The sequence below is a fragment of the Propithecus coquereli genome, unplaced genomic scaffold (assembly GCF_000956105.1).
Source record: "Propithecus coquereli isolate 6110/MARCELLA unplaced genomic scaffold, Pcoq_1.0 Scaffold138, whole genome shotgun sequence".
Taxonomy (NCBI): Eukaryota; Metazoa; Chordata; class Mammalia; order Primates; family Indriidae; genus Propithecus; species Propithecus coquereli.
Window position 1 is genome coordinate 6,040,444 of NW_012138080.1, and position 19,209 is coordinate 6,059,652.

Below are 19,209 nucleotides of genomic sequence, written 5' to 3' on the forward strand. Positions count from 1 at the left end.
CTCATTCTTGCTTTTGTAGGGCAGGGACAGACTTTCCCTCTGCCCTCCTAGGTTCAATAGCTAGGCCTGTGAAATAAACTGACAACAGGCAGATTACCAGGAGAAAAAGTGTACAAATTTATTGCACGCCTGGGGGCATCAAAGGAAAAAAAGTGAATATCTAAAATATCAGTGAGAATTGCGAGCTTATATATTGTCTTCATGGGGGAAAGGGAGGAAGGATATAGGCAACTTAGGTGAGAGGAAATAATTTATAGGAAAGAATGGGCCCTTAGAAAAACAGATGGGAGACAAAATAGTTTGTGACAGTTTGTCTGGTTATGGTATCTATTCTAGTCTCCTCTCCTATAATGATAAGAGTCCATCTTCCCTGGTTGATGAAATTCCTGGGGAGGGATTAAGGACAACCAAGTTCCTTTTGGAGGCTCTGTCTATAGGCAGATAAAGGGCAGCTCAGAGAAAAGCCTCTCCCTGCATTTGCTGTTTTCCAAGTGCCTTCAGGTCAAAATAATCAGCATATCAAAGTGGCATGCTTTGGGGAAGCATGTCCCCAACTTCTTTGCTTTTGTTTTTCTGAGAGAATATTCTTCCTTTTCTTGGGCAAACTGTCCCAAGAAGATTGAGAAACAGACAGACACACAAAGATTTTATATAATGGGATAGGTACTGTGCTAGGGCTGGCCCCCAAGGAGCAACTTGGAATCTCTGCAGGAAGTCAGGAACAAGGCTCAGGACGCTGCTCTGAAAACGATCAGTTTTTATCCTCAAGTCCTTTTAGCTACCTAAGACTTGCCAGGGCTGTGGAGCATAGATAAAGATGCACAGAACTGGTAGGATTGAGGAAGTAATAAGCCTATCAATAGAGATTTTCTGAAGGTTACTTAGAGCTAGTCTGAGAAACACTGCTGCTGACTGCTGAAGAAAAGGAGCTCACATCCAGAGCTGTGGCGATGCCCGTTCCTTCTCAGCACCGTTCACGCGGCTGAGTCCCCCTCCCTGCTCTAAGTCAGTGCCTCCTGGGTTGGCTTCCTCTTTATGCTCCGACACACAGAGGTGAAGGCAGGTGGGGTTGTGCATACATTCATTTTGTGCGAAGGAAGTGGTCTGGTCGTTCAGTGACCTTGGAAAAGCCCAATGCTAATGTATTACAGCAGGTGGCAGCCTTTCCCTAGGAGAGAAGCAAGAGCTTGTCTGACCTCATCCAAAATTGGTGTTGGTTTTATTGCTTTTCCTTGATATGTCAGGGGATTTATCTGGGTCCTGAAGTTGAGATTGGCTTTATCACAGTGCGAAGCGGAGCAGGGACCCTGAACGTTGGAAATGTGGTGTAGACTCACTTCCGTAGCCCAGTCCCACAGCTGCTGGCTCTGAGTGACTCTGGCTGCCCTCAGGGAGTCTGGCCAAGTTCACACGCCACCAGATGGCTCTGATCTAGGGGCCACAGGGAGGCACAGAATTGTTCCAAAGACACAGAAGCAGAGCAGAGCAGATCAAGAATTGCACTGCTTTAAAAATAAAAATAAAAATAAATTTAAAGAACTAACACAGCTATATATTGTGAGGGAGGACATTTGATTGCAGAAGTAAGTACCCCTTTTTCATTCCAGGTCTGTAAAGCAGCCTTTTAAACTAATTTGCCAAACGTGTGTGGGGTTTTTTTTTTAATGTTATTAAGTTATTTGCATTCAAATTGGCAAAGAGCTTAGTGGAAGGAAAGTCAGACTTGGTAGTGAAACTTGACACTGGAAATATATCCAGTTGGTTTCTGCTTTCTTCTTTTTTTTTTTAGAAATAGGGCTTTACTCTGTTACTAGGCTGGAGTGCAGTGGCGTGATCATAGTTCACTGTAATCTTTAACTCCTGGCCTCAAGCAATCCTCTCACCTCAGCCTCCCAAGGTGCTAGGATTACAGGCCCAAACCACTGCACCCAGCCTATTTCAGCATTCTTAATGGTAGGATTGTACTTTATCAAGAGGACGCTATGTATGTAGAAAATGATGTTATTCAAAATTTAGTGTGGCCAGTGTGGTGGCTCACACCTGTAATCCCAGAGACAGAGATAGCAGCAGAGAGAAATCAAAGGAGCAGCTGTGACTATTGAAATTAATTAAAATTAAGTTAAAACTAAACATTCAATTCCTCAGTTGCACAAGTAACATTTCAAGAGCTCGGTAGCCACATGTAGCTAGTGGCTACCATATTGGGCAGTACATTGATTATGGACTATTTCTGTCATCACAGAAAGTTCTACTGCAGAGCACTGGACTAGAGGAAAAAATCAGGGAGTATTGCCAAGTGAAAAGGTGAGCAGTTAAGAACAAACTCTCCCTGTAATACTAATTATTGTAATAATCATTCCTAAGTGTGGCAAGGGTTTCAAATTGAGTATCTCATACAATCCTCGTGCCAATAAACAGCCACAATAATGTTGCCGATATTTGTCGAAACTGTTTTACTACTGCAGGCCAGGCACTAAGAACGCTGTTGTAATTACTCACTGGTCCTTGCAAGAATCCAGTGTAGTTGGTACTACTACTGTTCCTATTTAACAGATGAGGAAACTGTGGCAGAGGGGGCTTTAGTAATGTATCCACGGTTACTTGGCTTGTAAGGAACAGCTGAAATTCAAACCCATGTCTTTCTGGGTTGTAATAATTAGAGAGAAAGCAAGGGAAACGCCTAGCACACTGTACGTGAGTAAAATGTGCTTTTAAGCCACTTTCCCTTAAGGCAGGCCCAACTCCTAGATGCCGTGTCACATAATTGTCTTTCTGGCTAAAGAAGGCGCCATGCCAGTGCTAATAGAGTAACAATGATCCCCTGTTAGTCAGGATGTGAGCCACTTCCTTCCCTCTAGAGCAGAGTCTGCCGTCTGCACAAGGGAAGTTGGTTTCTCAGAAGCTCACCTTTGTAGAAACAAGTCTGTTGGGAGGAGAAATTTGAAGTAAAATATTCTTGTTTTACTAGAAAACTAGAAGTATGTAAGGGAAATGCTGTTTTTTCTAGGTGGTGAGATTGTGAAAAATTGTTTTTCTGTTCGTTTGTATTCTGTAACTTTTCTACATCCATATGTATAACACAATTTTAAAAATCAGATACTGTGTCATAAAAATTGTGAATTGGCTTTTTGTTAATAGGCTTTTGATAATACAGTAAATTCTTTGGTACTCATAGCCAATAAAATACTTTTGAGTGCTAAATACTTTAAACAATAGCAGGGGCAGTGTGGAATTTAATTATAAGGTTAAAAAGAACACTAAACAATGTCCAGGTACTCCGTGTTTCTCTGCAGATCAATCAGGATTCAGTTATTTTGGGTTCATGGCCCTGTCTTATGTCATAGAGTTCAAAGTGAAGCTCAATCTGCTAGATAAAAAACAGGGAAAGGCATAATATTACTTTTATCATCAATTGGCAATAAATGGTCTCTAAAAACTAATAAACTTGGTGTGGGGGAAAAAGAAGAGAGATCTTTTCAAACTATCATAGGTTGGTTTGTTCTTCCCAGGTGAGACTCATTAAGTAGAAGCGATGTTAGGCTGTAAATGGAAACAGTATGGAGGCAGAAAAAAAGGCTGAGAACCGGTCAGTAATTGCTAAGGTTCTTTTCTCCTACAGAATTCTAAGATTTTGTGATAGTTTTAGTTTATATACTTTTTAATATACTTTTTATATACTTTTTGGATACTTTTTAGTTTACATACTTCTTTATACGCTTTTAGAAAGTTCTGTACTTTTAAGTTTATACACACTTTAAAGTTAGTTTTCTTTAATTAAATTTGGGATGCTGTTAAAGAATATCTTTGTATACTTTTAGTTAAATCAGTAGATGAGCCCAGTGTAAAATGCTAGCCAAAGGAAACAGTAGCCGAAAATGTTTTCAAATATCTAAGTATCCTCAGTGAGTACAGTTTACAGAATCACTCACTTTAATGGCCAAATAAAGAAATTTTAAGTACAAAAGATAACTCAGAGGAAGAATCAAAGGATAATATAGCGCTGAAGAATCAAGAATTCACCCCCCTCCCAACTTCCTTTCACTTTGCTACCTCTCAGACTTCCATTTAAAACCAGTTCCTGCTTACTTTAGAGTGTAGTTTAAGTGAAGTGGCTATAGTCTTAAAGCTGAGGAGAACTGTGAATTCCCAGCAATCATCTGTCTAGGCAGATAGTTGGAGATGCGAAAGAGCGAACTGAAAACCGGCAACAGTCTCATTCCACAGGTGGCGCATGCAGCTGCAAGGGCTTGGGTCAGACAGCCCTTCTCCGAAACACAGAGAAATATTCAGCCTTGTACGTCGTGCTCATTCCCTGCAAGAGGACAGACCTGGCAGCCTTAAAAAGGAAGAGTCCTGGAATCAAACCAGGCTCCTTTGTGTTTCCTGTTTGACCAATAGCGATTGAAAACAAACAAAATCCTGCGATCAATTCACTTAAAAAAATTATATATATCACAGGTATATACATACATTTTATTAATAGATTGCCTGATGATATCAAATAATCCACCTTTACCAACTAAATTGTCTTTGCAGATGACTTGGGACTACCTGTTTGTCTCCTCTGTTCTTGCTTTTCATAGATAATATTTCAAATAACTTTTCTTTTTGCTTGATGGAAATAACCAAGCTAGGGTCACTGATTTAACCCAGCAATGTGTTTTTTCTTGGTCTCACACTGCACTTCTAGTTTCATAAATAAAGCTGCATTTAGGCTTTGGTTTATAGAGTTAGTTTACAGGGATGCCCTTCATTCTATTTTATTTCCACTCTCTGGCTTTTCATGGCAATGTGTGTTTTGCTCAAGTGTCCCCAGAGACCTGGAAGGACTAGCTAGATGGAGGGGCCTTGAGTTGCTGCTCACAAAGCTGTTTACTTGGATTATCTCAAAAAAGCAGCCATTGCATCTCATTTATGGGATGAAAAAAATTCAAGAAAGAAAGAAAGAAAGATGGGGTTTAGATCTTTTCTTTTTCTTTTGTACTTTGGGTAATGACTTGCATTAATCACCCTCCTAAGATCACTGTATGTGATCCTTATCCATGTGAAGACTTTGCTTGTTTTATTTGACTTTATTATTTACTTCTTCACCACCAGCATTGGCAGCTACTCTAGTGTATTTTATACGTGTTTAGATATGTGTGTATCCCTGAGTTGTTTTTTATATAATTTTTTATGAATGTATGTGTTTTGATTTTGTAATATCTAATGGCTGTCATTCTGTTTCTGTTTTATGCAATGCTGTTTTTAAGTTTTATCTCTTTTCCTTTACACACATCTAGCTCATTTCTTCTAACTGCTATTCAAGGTTCCGTATTGTGTGTCTGATACTCTTAACATCCCTTGCCCTAGTGATGGACCCCCAGATGGCTTCTAACTTTCTTGTACTATAAACAACCCTGTGAGAGACATATCTCCTCATAAACCTGGATGCAGAGGGATTGGTAGATCACGGTTGTGCGAGTGTGGGCATACATACACACGCGTGCACGATGAAATACTGCCAAAGTGCTCTGTGGAGTATCTGTATCTACATACAGTCCCAGCAGCAGCACTTCGGGGTTTCTGTTCCCCATATCTTTGCCAAAACTGCTGAGATTGCCCAACTTTCTAATTTTTACAAATCTGTTGGGTGTTAGGTGATAGCTCAAATGGTTTTAATTTGCATCCCACTACTTACCAGTGACACTGAACTTCTTTTCAACCCTGCTTAGGCATTTGGGTTTTCACTCTGAGAACTGGCTGTTTGTATTTTTTGTCAATGTTTCCATTGGGCCCTTTATCTAATTTACAGGAATTCCTTATACAGTAGTCCCCCCTCATCCGCAGTTTCACTTTCCAAAGTTTTAGTTACCCACAGTCAACCGCGGTCCAAAAATATTAAATGGGAAATTCCAGAAACAGACAATTCATAGGTTTTAAATTGCATGCCATTCCGAGTAGTGTGATAAAATTTCGCTCTGTCCCGCTTCATCCTGCCCAGGATGTGAATTCTCCCTTTGCCGAACACATCCATATTATAGACGCCACTCGCCCATTAGCCACTTCGTAGCCCCCTCGGTTATCAGCTGTCAAGGTATCGTGGTGCTTGTGTTCAAGTCACCTTTATTTTACCTAATAATAGCCCCAAAGTACAAGAGTAGCAATGCTGGCATATTGTTATTGTTCTATTTATTATTAGTTATTGTTGTTAATCTCTTACAGTGCCTAATTTATAAATTAAATTTTATCATAGGTATGTTTGCATAGGAAAAAACAGAGTGTATATAGGGTTTGGTACTATCTGAGGTTTCAAGCATCCACTGGGGGGCTTGGAATGTATACTCCGTGGATAAGGGGACTACTCTATATGCTAGGTTTTAATTCCTTGATTTGAAATATCTTTTAAATGTTTTCTTTCAGTCTGTCCTCTGTCTGCATAGATTTATCTATGATGGACTTCATTGAACAGAAATCCTTAATTTTGGCACAGTTAAATCTGTCAAGATTTTCTCTTATGTCTTGTGCTTTTTGGGTCAGATTTACAAAATTCTTTCCCGTCACGAATTCTCAAATATATTCTATATGTTTGTTTATTAGCTTTATCATTTTATAGCTTTGTAAGCAGTCATAAGGTACTAAAAATATGTGATTATTATTATTGGGTACCCCTAACATTGTATAACACAGTATTGGCCACATTGTAGGAAGTTAATAAATAAATTCTATTTCCAGCTCTAGCCCTCTTTCTCTGGTAGTGAACTGAATGACCCCTCTTGTGCACTGTGTGGTGGCTAAAGAGGCTAGAGCGCCCTTTCTGCTCTGGGCATCAGTAAGTCAATAGCATGCCATCTCCGCGCCGTCACCCTAGTCCAAGCCACCATCATCTCGTGCCTGGGCCTTGGTAGTAGCCTCTGCTTGACTTTTTCCTGTGCATTCTCAACCCTGGTGCCAGAGTGTTAGAGCTGAGAGAAGTGCTTGCATATCGTAAGTGCCAATAGATGTTGGTTATTATTATTATAATTATTAACATCATTATTATTATAGAACTTGCATTTACATAAGCACTTAAAATAGTTATAAATGAAAAATGTGTTCCATATGTATAATATTCCTTGTACTAGTTAAAGGCTATCCAGAAAACCTGTTTTGTTTTAACCCTGAATTGTATGAATCCTTTGCTTACTAAGTTCAAATTAACAACCTGGCTCTGGCCATTTATTGTCTGTCGTGGCCCCAAGATCATCATTTTAAACATATATTCCCACTGTATAAGACGTAAGTAGCTGGAGATTGATCTCGACAGGCTCTAGAAAATGTCCTGGGATTTTTTTTTGTTTAAATTCAGCCTCTGATTTTAGCATATTTTCAATTATTATTTGCCTTTTTTCCATAGAAGTCAACTGTACTATATCAGTCAAGCTCCAGTCAGGAGACAACCACACAGTAATCTGAACAGGGCAAGTTTAATATAAAGCATATTAACCAGACATGGGAATCACTCCTAAGGGATAAAGAGAACTCTAAAGAATGCAAGAGTGGTGGCTATAGGGAGCAGCTAGTACTTCCTAGGTCAGTGTTCCTCAAATTTTTTTCATATTTTTCCCCTCTAAGGAGACTTTTTAAAGATAATTCCCACCCTTATCACCACCAGGCCCCCCATCCCCCATGAAAATTTAATACTACAGATGCACTGTATATCCATGTGTACTGTGGCCCTTGGGAGGAATAACCTAAGATTATTTCGCACACACTCCCCACCAAGAACCAATTTCTCCCACACTGGGAATACTTGCCCCAGGCCTAAGCTGAGTACCCAAGGAAGGAAAAAATTTGGAAAAGCCTCCTCTTCCTCAGGGCTGACTTCACTGGAGAGGATGTAGCTCTCACCTACTAGATGGCTAAGAAGTTCACTACTAGTCAGGGCTGGGAAGCAAGGAACTACCTGCTAGGGTGCCTGTGAGACTCGCTGGGTGGTTGAGTACAGCTGGGATTCCAATATCCACTGGTTGCTGTGTACCCCAGAAGAAGGAAAATCATATCAGAACAAAGAAGAGAGAAGCATTTTCCTCCTGCAGTGGCCCTCCAGTACTCTTTACTGACAAAGCTTAACATCCTGCCAGCTGCAAAGGAGAAATGTTTACAGGGCCTAGCTCTAGCATCGTGAAGTTACAGCAGGGAAGGGTGGATTTGGAGCTGAGAGGAAATGAGCTGATAACTGGAACATGCGTCAAAAAAAATTCTTTTAAATAAAGGGTTCTAATTAATTTCTGGCTAATCAAAGTTTCATGATGCCAAGGTTTTACCACATTGTTGTATGTACATATCATAACAGCCAGGAATTTATAAAAATGCAGGGCATATGGTCAGTAAAGAAATTATTATTATATGTTGGCCATATGATCAGTAAAGAAATTATTATTATATGTTGTCATTTATGTGTGAATTTTATGCGTTTGACCTACTAGCAGTGAGATTTACACTTTGAGTTATTTTCTTGAGAATGAAAATGAATGTTTGATTTGTCTATATTCTCCCTCCAAACAATTCAGCCAGAGAATGTGCTGACTACCTGACACCAGTCTTATCTCTTTGGTAGTAACATTTCTCAGCATAATTCAATGGACATTTTGATTTTTATGAGGTTGGCAAATACATCAATTCCTCAGAACCTGATTATTCTTGGGTGAACAGATAAAATTGAATTTCTAATTCACAGAATTAAGGCCTAAACCTCAGAACAGAGGTATAAGTCACGGTAACAAGGACGCCTGGCCTGGCCAGTGAGTCTTCCTCACCTACCAGGTACTGTACTATTTAAGGATAATGTCTGCAGCCAAGGAACAGAGCAAAGACAGCTAATCAGTGTTTTTGACCTTGTTTGAAATTTGCCACAATGCTAACTTCTTGTGTAAGCCTACAGCTGTTTGTCCTCTAGATGCCTCGATTCATACTTTGAGTTTGGATTGGGTGTGAAATAACTTGCTGAAATGGGGCATGTGAATCAAGCTTTCTGGGATTCAGTTTCATTGCCTGTAAAGTGAGAAAGTTGGAAAATACTATGTTGAATAAGCACAATTCTCTCACCTAAGCAAAATACAACTTAATTTTTGTCCCTACTGTCCCTTTTTCATGTATAAAGTCTATCTATCTTTAATCCGGTATGAAAATTCTGGCAAGCCCTTAAATTTTCCGGCCACTTTAAGGTCATAGACTGTCACTTTCAGTTACAAACATGGTCTTGATGTAGAAATTAGAATGCCCAGTGTAAGATATTAATCAAAACCAAATCTGATTTTAAGGACACATCCTCTTCCTTCCTGTAGCTAAGACAGCTTCATTCAGAAAGCCCGCAGTGGGCTGGGAGGGGTGTGACTGGCTCTTCCTCAGCACTTCTTGTCAAGTGTATGGGGGTGTCGTTGTGCTGGGGATCTTCTATTTGCTCCTCCAGATCCACTCTCCACCCTTTTCTACCTTCCTCTCTGCCCTGGGAGGCTGACTCAGATGAACGCGCTCCCTTTCCCTTTCAGTTAGGTTTGGCCAACGGAGAGCTCTGGCAGAAAATCAGAGGAAGGGAGAAGGGTGAGATCAAAGTTTTCATTCACTTGGCTTTTTTCCCAGGGAAAAAGCCTCTGGCTATCTGTGTCCCTTGAGTAGAAGTCATTACTCCTTTCAAAGGGGTCTCCTACAAACTACGCTGCCTTTCCAGGTTCTGGTAATCACTCCCTTAGTGCTTAAGGGCATCAGCCATTCTGCTGTTTCTATGCCCTAATTCCTAGACTAGCCTTTGTGTTTTCCTTATACCCCACTAACTCTCTTGTAAATAGTCTCTTTAAAAATAAACTCTCCTCAAATTATCCTAATTTAAGTGTGTCATCTGTTTCCTGTTGGGACCCTAACTGGGAAAAACAATATCAGGTAAAATTCATATTGCATAGCAACATCTGAAGTTTAAACAATCAATTTTCTTAGATTAAGTAACTTGCATCACAAAACTCATAAAATCATTTGGCCCAATGTCATTATCCAAAGTGGCTCAACAACTACTGTACTGTGCTGGGTCCATTCTAGGTTCAGAAAGGTCAGAATTGGTACACCTAGTCTCTCCTGATGAATCTTTCTCTTTCAGGGCTCACGGGGAAGAACATGGGTCTAATGAGTTTCAATGTCTTCATGAATTGGTCTAATATATTACCAGGGATATGTACATTTTAAAAGAGGACTCCAGGATAAAAAAGTGAAGCTCTAATGTAGAAATTGTGGATGCTATAACATCAGGGATGGAGAAGGATGTTTGACCTCATCTGTTCTGATCAAGATGAGGTCTAATTTTCCTGTATTTTGTTCTAAATATGTCACCTGGAGCAGAATTTTAAAGTCCTTGCTTCGGCGTTTGTGCAGTTTTTCAGGATTTACCAGTGTATCAGTTATTCAAATGGTTAAAGCACCTATCAAGGACAACTTAGTTTTCATTCTTGAAAGTACAAGAGATGCTTAAAGATTGTTTTTGGTAGTTTTATAGTGTGCCTGAAAAGAAGCATTAACATTGCCTCTCTTTTCCTGCTTGCTTCTGATCAGCTGTACTTAAAATGAAAGAAATCAAGTAAACAACTTTCAGCAATCAGGGGACCCTAAAATAGCAGGCAAACTGTAGCAGGTTAAGCACACACCATGCAAATCATTCAAATTGTGTACCTGGCAAATAGGGCTAACAATTTATACTTTGACTTGATTATTTGAAAAAACAACTTTTCTGTGGCATAAATATAGATGGTAGTTCTGTCTTACAGCCAAGTTTCTCACCAGAAAGTCACATTAATCTTAGGATTCTCTTACATAGAAATTAATATTCTCTAAACATATAAAAGAAATGGTATCCACTAGAGCTCATGGAATTAAAAAGTATTGTCTCCCTCCTTTTCCCCTCTGGTTGAAATTAGTTGATTTCAGTCCATAAATATTTACTGAGTGCTTACAATGTGCCAGACAACTGTTTAATGTAGAAAAACAGTGCTGAAGAAGACAAACCAAGTCCCTGTCCGAGGCAGTTGCATTCCAAGTGGGGGGAGGGGCTATGCAATAAACATGTAAACAAATAAATAATATAATTTCAGGATTAAAGGCTATGTAGAAGATAAAATGGGTAATATGGTAGATGGTCCCTGGCATGTGGTGTGCTACTTGGTGACATCTGAGTTGAGACCTGAAGGCTGGGAAGGAGGCAGTATTGTGACAGTCTGGGGAAGAACTCTGCTAGACAGTAAGTGCAAAGGGCCTGGGGCAGAAATGAGCCTTGTGTATTTGAGGGCAGAAAGATGAGTGGTGTGTCTGGAGCAGAGTAAGAGGGAAGGCTTGGAAGGAGATGAGGCTGAACAAGAGCCAGAATGAGAGAGGCAGAGCCAGATCAAAGGAGAATGAGAAGCTGGTGGAGGAATTAAAGCAGGGAAGCTGGGGAGAAATAGAATCTAATTTATATTTTTAAAAGATAACTGGCTACTTTGTGGAAAATGGCTTGTAGGAGGTCAAACACAGAAGTGGGGAGACCAGGGAGGAGGCTATGGCAGAAGTCCAGCTGACCGATGCTGGTGGCTTGGCCTAGGGTTTCAGCAACAAGCCACTACCAGCCCATACAGCGCCTTTGTGAAAATTAGAGAAAGGCTCCTCTTCCCTTTGGGTGCCTTGAATAGCAGATGGATCAAATGTGGGATGTGAAGAAAAGAGAGGAATCCAGAATAAGACAAATTTGCACCTCAGTAATTGGGTGGAGAGTGATGGAATCAGTAGTTCAGTTTTGATCATGTTCACTTTGAGGACCATGACGTTTTCACATGCAGTGGGTGTCCCCATGCTACAACACAGTAGCATTTACCACACCGATGTTGGCGTCCTTTTCAGCTGGCACTCGGAACCTTACGCTGATGTAATGAGATAACATTTGGGAGATGTTAAACCAATGTGTTTGCCTTCCTAGTAAGTCCTTGTCCCCATTGCTCCCCCACCCATCGAGTCAATGGAATGCATTGAGTCACAGGGAGAAAAAAACCCAGGTGAGATGAAGTAAGTCATCACGTGGCTTAGTTTCAAAACAGGATTTAAAAAAACTCATAGCAAGATAATAGTTTGAAATCAAGCGCTTTCGATTAGCAAAAGCCAGACTTTGTTGAAAGAAAAAAATGTATTTGTATATACCAGTGAGGCAGAGCTGGGAGGACGGCCCCTGAACACATCATAGACAGAGCCGTGAAGAACACAGGATATGATGTCAGAGCCATTTTCCCATGACTGCAAAGGAAGATAAAAGTTTAAGCAGCAGGCAGGAAGTTGGGAGATTCAGAGAGTATGAGCACAGGGGTGCTGCGGCTGAGTGGAGGGGAAACCTAAAGCAGGAGAGGTGCATACCTTGCTTTCTGTTTGGAACTGGGGCAACTACAGCGAAGAGGAAATGCTATGGGTTAGGCAACAAACAGGGCTTGAGATAGTGCTTCCTGTTGCTCAGGGCCCGCGCATGGTCTGTAGGAGAGCCAGTGGCCAAATGACAAAGGCTGACAGGATGAATGGGCTGAAGAGGCCTAGCCTTGGGCCAAAAAGGTGCAAGGCTTATGCTCTTTGCCCCTGGACTCATCACGTGGACTGTGGCTGTCAGTGGCTGAAACCACTGTAGGCCCAAAGGCAGGAGAGACCAATTTCCTCACCAAGGGAGGCCAGGAGGGCCTGGATGATGATAGACAGACTTCCCCAGTACCTGGATGATATCCTGGGAAAGGAAAGGCAGAGAGGAGAACCCTTGGATGGGGGAGAAACTGTGAAAGGCTCTGTGATTTCCCAAGGGAGACTGTTTTAAACCCAAAGAGACTGAGATAGATATCTTTAATTGGCAAGACCGAGTGTTTTCCACCTACATCACGAATGGGGGTTTTCCAGCAAGAAGTCATTATAGAAAATAAAGTTACTTTTTCTACATATCTGATTTTTAGAGGTACATTTCAACCCTGCTACATTAGGAAGGTCTGCATTGTTACCAGATAAAGAGAACTCAGCTTGATGCTCCTCTGCTTACAATAGAGAGAGGGGGATGAAGAGGAAGGGAGGGGAGGGATTGATTCTGTCAACAGTGGCTGTCTCCACGGAGGGTAACTGCGGGTCAGAGAAGGGAGAAAGACATATTTTTTACTGTACATTTCTGTACCTTTTGCATTTGTTCCACATACACACATTAACCATTCAAAGATAAAATGTGAAAAATAAGTGTCTGAAATGAAAAACTCCAAATGCACAGAATCTGATATTCAGTGCTTGACAATTAACATTACATACTTTTCATCTCACCAGCATCTTTGAGCCACTTCTCCTCAGTGTAGCTGTGGTTATTCCTTTCATTTGTGCTCTTGTTGGCTTTGTAAGCTGTCTGTCCTGCCTCTCCAGCTACTCCAGACACAGTACCACACACCCTGTAGGTGGGCCACCCCTTATACAGGGGGAAACAATCCACTGACCCCATCAGTCTTGCCTGCCCTCCTGCATTGAGGCATGGGAAGGGTTCATAAAAGATTTCTGCCCCCACTCTGGTTATTTCCACCCCTTTGGCATCACATGGCAATGGGGCAGTAGTGGAAAGAACTTAGGTCCAGGAATCAAACTCACTAGGGCTTACTGTGGTGATCTGCTTCTGTAACCCTGCTTGCAGCTTGCTTTGAGGATTGTAATCTGCCTTCAGGCGCCAGAGATCTGTGAGCGCAATTATGTCCAGTGACCTTGTATCTTGCAACCCAGACTTCGCTCCCCGCTTTTGTTCCCTGAACACCTGCCCTATGTCATGTAGCCTCCCTCAAAAATAGTATAAAACCCTCGTAAAAACTTGAGATGGTGCCATCCTCTCGTACTGCTTTTATGCGGGCGGAGGTGGTCACTGGCCAGCTAATAAAGACTCTCAATTTGGCTTCATTAAATTCTCCTGTGGTCTGTTCGCGTCCTCCACACTACAACACTTACCTCTGCCAGCTACTAGCTTTAGGTCCTTGGGTGAGGCTCAAGTTTCTTCTTCTACACATTGGAGGAACACAAAGCTCACTGGGTTATCCTACCACAATGCTAATACTGTTCTGATTACCCCCAGCACCCAGTCCAAGAGAACAGAGACTATTTTTTGTAAAATCTTGCATCCAGCCAAACTCAACATACCTATTCTCCTTGTTTTGCTATTTCTACCCAAGACGTAAGCGTCTTCATTCATTTATTGTATCCCTTACTCTCATTTATATCCTTCGCTGTATTTCACTCCCTCAACTCAACCTCTCTCTGCTCTCCTTTTTTATTAAGTAGTATGTTTTCATTGGCAAGTAATAGGAAACTCAAGTCCAACTGGTTTAAACATTAAGGGGATTTATTGACTCAAGTAACTGAAAATTCAGCAATGGTGAGGGCCTTGGGATTGGTTGCCATCCAGCCTTACCAAGGACCATGTTTCTCCTCTCTCTCTCCATTCCACTACCCTCAGTGTCAGCTTCATTCTGGGACTGGCTCCCCCAGTGGTTTTACAGGCTGGATGTCAGCAGCAGCTGGGCCTACATCCTTCTCCACCAGGTGAGGAGGAAGTTAGATTGGCCCAGCATTGGGGGTTCTAAACGCTGATTCGACAACCACATGACTAAGCAGGTTGGTGCCAATAATAGGTATATTCTCCAACCTCACTGGACCCTCAGTGCTGCCAGAAGTCTCTCCAGTAGCCATTTTAAGCCTTCTTCATGTTCCTTAAACTTCTCACTCTTCCTCCTCCCACTTCCCTCTCAGCAGTTGGCCTCTGCTGATTTCAGAGGGAACATAAAAGAAACCATTAGATAAGAACTTCTCTTGGCTGTCCACCATCAAGATTACTCTATCCACACCCAATTTTTCTCCTTTCCTTCAGTTACAATGAAATTGGCCTGCCTAAAGCTAATTCCTCCCCTGTGCTATGGGTCCTGTCTCCTCCATCCTCCTCAGGGATTTCCCTCTATCCATTATCTTCCTCCCCTACTCCACTGGCTCCTTCCTTTCAGCTTTCAAACATCCTCAAGTAGCTTTCATCTGCAAAAGAAAGAAAAAAAAATGCTTTCCTTCAATCTAGCATCTTCTTCCAGTTCCTCTCTCTCTTTTCTCTTCCCTTCCTATCTTATTCCCTCCTTTGTCTCCTTTCCTTTGCCCTCTCCTTCTCTTATTCCTCCACACTGTAGTCATATTACTTGACTTTTCTGGGTCCCTTTCTTCATCGCTAAGGCTCTTCTCGAAACCTCTGGAGGATAGCTTTTCTTCCACCACTTTATGAAAATGCTGTTGTCAAAGCCACCATCACTTTCCTTGTAGCTGAATCCAATAGAGGTTTCTCAGTCCTCAATTTATTTTGCTCCTCAGTAATGTGACACTCTAGACTACCTCTCCTTAAGGCATTGTCTTCTCTTGGCTTCTGTGCCATTGATCTCTTCTGGTTTTCTTTTCTTTTATTCCCTGCCATCTCTTTCTCTCGGTCTTTGCCATAAGTTACCTCTCTTCTACCTTACCCTTTAAATGTTAATCTTCTCAGTCTGTGTAGGTCATGGCTTCCTAGGAGATCTCATCCACTTGTAGGACCTCAAATCCTACAAGATATGGATATGGATTCCCAAATCTATATCTCTAAGGCAGATCTCCTTCAGGGGCTTCAGACTCATACATCCAACCGCCAACAGAATAGCATCATGAATATCGCATGGTCATCTCAAACTGCATTCACCCTTCTCCCTTTCCTTATACACCTACTGTTCTGTTATTCCAGTACGGTGAATGAAGTACCATCCATCTAGCTGCCCAAGCCAGAGTTGTTACTGAAAGCTCAGCACTTGTCCTCGAGGCCACATCAGAAAAATGAGAAAAAGTGGTTTGAGCAGAAGGAAAGAGAAGTTTATTACTGTGCTGGCAAAGGAGGAAAAATGGCAGACTCTTGTCTCAAAATCCAAATTTCCTGAACATATGCAGAAAAATAGAGCTTTTAAAGGGAGGGCTCTCAGTTTTAGGCCATTGTCATTTCTAATTATTCCATCTCTGCTGAAGACAAAGCCTGTGACCTCTGCCCACCTGGGAGGCCCACCCAGACCTCTACCAGGCAGGTCCAGGGCCTGGGAGGGAGCCACAGTTCAGCTGAGCTGTCTTCTGTAACACAAAGAACAAAAGACATTCCCCTGCCCCTCCCGACCACCTGCCCCTGAGGCAGGGATGCAGGCCTCAGTTTCCAAAAAGAGTGGGGGAAATTTTAAAGAGACAGAAAACATCTTTTTGCCATTTTTTCCAAGCTAATCCCCCTGTTACATATTCCCCGTTCTCAATTTTACACTTCCACATCCATGGGAGGAGGGGTGACTACTCTGTTACAGAGTTATGGCTTCTCTTTCATCTAATCAATCATAAAGCCCTGCCAAGTGTACTCTTAAACATGTTAAATATATTTCAGATCCACCCATCTCCCTCTATTCCCACTGCTACTTCCCTTATGCTGTCTCCATCATTTCTCACTTGGGGGTATTCTATACATTTCTTTCTGTCTTCCTCTAGTCTTGCACACCTGTTCTCCACAGTACAGCCAGAATGATCTTTCAGAAGTGGAGATCTGATCACATCATTCTCTGATTCCCTGTGGCCCATGGGATAAAGCTCAACATCTTGACTTGGTTAAGCCCTGATGTGTCTCCTGCCTGTGTCTTTGGCCACTTCTCCTGCCATTCTTCTCCTTTTACTCTCCACTTAGCCACATTGAATTTCAGTTTCTCAAATACACGCTACTCTCTACTGGTGCTGAGTCTCTGTGCAAGCTAAGCTGTTCCCTCTTTTGGGAACCCTCTTCCCACTGCCCCAATGTGCCACCCTGCCCCATCCTTAGCTACCTCCCTTTTCCTTCAGGTCCCTGATTCATATCACTTCTATCTTGAGGGTCTTCTGTGACCCCCTGACTCTAGTTCAGTGCCCCTTCGTTGTGCTCTCAAAGATTTCTACTTCTCTTATAGCACTTATCACTCCATATTGCAATTGCTTATTTCATTCTACTAGATTTTCAGCACTGTGAGGGTAGGGACCACATCTATTTTATTCATCTTTATATCTCCAGTGCCTCCCACTTAGCTCAATATATTTTTATTGAATAAATGAATCCAAAGTAGGTATTCAGTTTTTAATACATGCTTTACTTTCCTAGTGGATAAACACGTCTGACTAGTCAGGCAATTAAGAGATATTCAATGTAAAAACCACTCTCATGGTGAGTGAAAAGAAAGAATTCTTCTCTCCAGACATCTTTACTTAATGTTTTAAATAAATCACTAATTTTAACAGAGCACTGTAAATTGAGGTGCTCATGCAGAGAAAAAGACCAAATTAAAATCAGCTCTTGCTTTCCAATTTAAGTTGTTAATAGGCCTCCTTGTTTGAGGCTTCCTCAGGAGTCCCATAGAAGGAGAGAGAAGGTTTATTACAACTCTCAGCCAAGATTCTTACTACTTTCCTACTTCATTTAATAGTGGAGTTTCTCTTTCCTATCCTGTGATCTCAAGGTTGCTAGAAAATTAAAAATAGTTCTTCAAGACATTAAGGATGAAGGGTCCAGGTCTAACCCGCTCAAATATTCAATGAATATTTAACTGCAGGCTGACTATATGCAAGACATCCTTTTATTTTTTTTATAATCTCAGGTTTTACGTCGAGTCGAACCTTTGTCTCCTGAATGTATTTTATTCTCTCGTACAAACCTCCCTTCAAGAGAGCAAGATCCTTACTCTGTTGTCAAAGGCCCCCTAGCCTTTAAGAAGCAGAATAAAATCAGATAGTTTCAGTTCCAGTCATACAGGTCCAAATGACATTACTAATTTAAGATACCAATTTAAGATACTAATTTAAGAGGATTTTGGTATCTTAAATTATCAGAGAATTTTGCTTTGAACTGTTTTTCTAATCATATTGATCACAATGCATTACACTATCCATACTCTCTTACCCATTTATTCTAGTACATATTAGGCCTTGGTACATGTTGACGAGATTGCTAGTCAGGATAGTTTTTCTCCATAGAAAATAATTGCTCAAGAAAGGGGATCAAATTTTAGATTTATCAACAAAACAAGTATCTCCAATTCCACTTGAAAGAGAACTGATGATCTGGAATTCCATTAAAAACATGGCATTATCTTCTTGGCACCCATATGAGTTTGCTCAGATACAACGTCAGAAAACAAAAAGCAAATGCTGGCATTTCAGAAATGCTGGGTTAGCTGGAAGTGAACCGTGCAAACAGAAGCACATAAAGGAGAACACTTAGAGTCAATGTGTTCTTTCCAGCCAGGAAGATGATGTTGTCCCTGCATAACTATATCTCCTTCTTTAAGTAAAGACTTCCATCACCTTTCCACATAAAGAGAAACTTTAAAGAAACAAAGGAACAAAATGGATTTTTTTGGAAATGTTTTCACTCAAGAAGGTGTGAGCTTCTTGTGTGCACACCTTCTCTAGTAAATGCTGGGTCATGTGGTTACAGGTGTACTTACAAATCAGACCAAGGTATTTGGAAATCCAGAAGGTTAATTGGTAGCCCCAAATGTCAGTCATAACAAGCAACAGTAATGACAAAGATCAAATTAATATTCTCAGAGTAAAAATGTACATTTCTGCATGTCAGTTATTTTGCTCATGTCTCTCCCATTTTGTAGTACGTTTCATCGATTGGAGGCTTAATTTATCATAATGAAGGAAGGTACAAAAGGGTTAAGATCAACTTTCTATCTGAATTTCCATTATAACAAAACATTTTTTTGTAGATCAAAAAGATGTTTAAACTAGTGTCACAGGTCAACATATAATTAAATTCCAGTACAAGCAAATAGGGACAGGTCTTTGGAACTTGCTTTTAGGGAATTTGAGATGTTAGGTCCTGGCTCTGTATTGTGCCCCCTAAATTATACTCTTTCAGAAGTGTTTCAGGTATAAATAATTTGGATTATCCTTTCCATTAGCCATTGAATGACTAAAGAGTTTCTTAAACTGAAGATAACTTTATACTTCACTTAAGATGCTTTGATTTTATTGTATTTCAAAGAGGCTACTGAGCTCCCCAAATGGAGAGGCTATAAATTTATTAGTCTAGGACCATCTGCTGTTATGAGTCTAATTTCACACATAGGACCATCACCAAAGACCTAAGGAACAAAGATGAGGTAGAACTAGTATTACTTCATTGAT